At 31.3% G+C, this 1,890-nt stretch overlaps 1 long non-coding RNA gene across 1 annotated transcript; it reads left to right on the top strand.

Annotated features, from left to right (window-relative positions):
* Window positions 1–318: 318 nt before the first annotated feature.
* LOC111374669 lies at window positions 319–1,157 on the top strand. The gene is made up of 2 exons (XR_002699174.1): window positions 319–561; window positions 865–1,157. It is a non-coding gene; the product is annotated as an uncharacterized LOC111374669 (long non-coding RNA).
* The last annotated feature ends 733 nt before the right edge of the window (window positions 1,158–1,890 follow it).

The following is a 1,890-nucleotide window of genomic DNA, read 5'->3' as shown; positions in this document are numbered from 1 at the left end:
TATCGTATTAGAATAGTTAGGACTTTAATTAATTAAACTAGTTAAGTTATTTCATTTGAAACACTCTCCCATTTATTTTGTTTTAATCGAAGACAAGAAATTAATTAGCTATCAATTAAGTTGTTTTATTAGAATAATAAATATATATATCTCGTGCAATTTGGAGATACCATACCCACGTAAAGGGGTCATACAATTTCAATACCATTAAATCTTTTTCCTATTATAATTGTGGTTGATATGGAATTTATCTGAACCCAATAGTTATCCCCAAATCAGATAGAAGTCGAGTTGCCGAGGAGTGTATGGATGGAAATTTAGAATTCAAAACTTATCAAAATTCCACTTCCCACGTGATTACCCTACACCATGGTTTAGTATAAATATAGCACTAAACCTCAAGCATTTAGTCATTAATTCCTCATTCTTCTTCTACAAGTCTTTATTCCCTCCTCCTCTTTAAAAATATTTCTCCATATTATTAAGGCTTTTTAAGGCTTTGGAATTTCAATAAAGAATCACGTTTTCAGCAATTTTGTTTTCCACGTTCATCTTCAAAAGGTAAGATGCTCAGCGCTATTAGTGGTTTGTCCACATCTTTTCAAATACGTTGTTATGTATGGATTTAATTACTTCAGTTCAGAGCTCCTTTGGGAGAAATCATGATACAGTTTAAGGCACAATTTAGCCTTCACGTTATTTGCAGCGCTTGCTTGAATTATCATTTGTCATGGTGTGATAATTCTCATGTTATGTTGGTAAGAGAATTTATGCATAATTTCACGTTTGATTTGAATGTGGAGTAGCAAGCATCTCATTGAGTATAATTCGTTATACTCATCCCTCTCTATTTACAATTTTCAGGTAGAAATTAGTATGATAGATGGCGGTGGATGGATGCATATTGGACCAATGGATCTCCATCATGAAGTACTTTAATTTTTAGAAACACTAGAATATTTAATAACAGTTGATTATTATTATTTTTAAATTTAGACTCAATTGTGCGTCACGTCATAACTTTCAATTAGTCCTATTTTTATTATTTGTCAGAACTACTTTTATTAATGTTTGATAAAAGATATGATTCCAAATTGTTCCGCATATGTTATTTAATTTAATTTACCTTTTGTTAAGGTTGTTCAATTTTTACTGAATTCCTCGTTATATTAAAATGTTTTTGCCTCAAGCACTTTATTAATCAATTCACGTTTGGTAATGTTCCGGGTATAAAGAGAATTCGGGGCGTTACAAATTGGATGGGAAAACTATTTAAATTTAAACTGTCCCGTGGAGTAATGTCACGTGGCAAATTGTAAACTAAAATGTACACCGTAGTGTACAAGTAGCAAGGTTCTTACCGATTGAACTTTGCTATTTGTACACTGATTTTCGACACGTTGTTTGACATTTGCATTGTTGTCGAATGTCAATTGGATGGGAAAACTGTTTAAAATTTAAACTGTACTACAGGGTAATGTCACGTGGCAAAGTGTAAACTAAAGTGTACACCATAGTGTATGGAAAAACTGTTTGAAATTTAAATTGTCTAACAGAGTAATGTCACATGGCAAAGTGTCAACTAAAGTGTACTCCATAGTGTACATGTAACAAGGTTCTTACCGATAGAACTTTTCGATTTGTATACTGATTTTAGACACGTTGTTTGACACTTGCATTGTTGTCAAGTGTCAGTTGAATGGAAAATTATTTGAAATTTAAACTATCCAACAGGGTAGTGTCACGTGGCAAAGTGTAAATTAAAGTGTACACCATAGTGTATATATAACATTCCGAAATTTTTTTCAAGAAAATAAATAAATTATTATATTATTTTGAAAGTGAGGGATTAAGGTGAAATAAATATTAATATATTATATATTTGGGGTC

This window comes from Olea europaea, unplaced genomic scaffold (assembly GCF_002742605.1).
Source record: "Olea europaea var. sylvestris unplaced genomic scaffold, O_europaea_v1 scaffold12736, whole genome shotgun sequence".
NCBI lineage: Eukaryota > Viridiplantae > Streptophyta > Magnoliopsida > Lamiales > Oleaceae > Olea > Olea europaea.
Note: the sequence above shows the minus strand (reverse complement) of the source record. Positions and strands in the feature narration are given on the sequence as shown.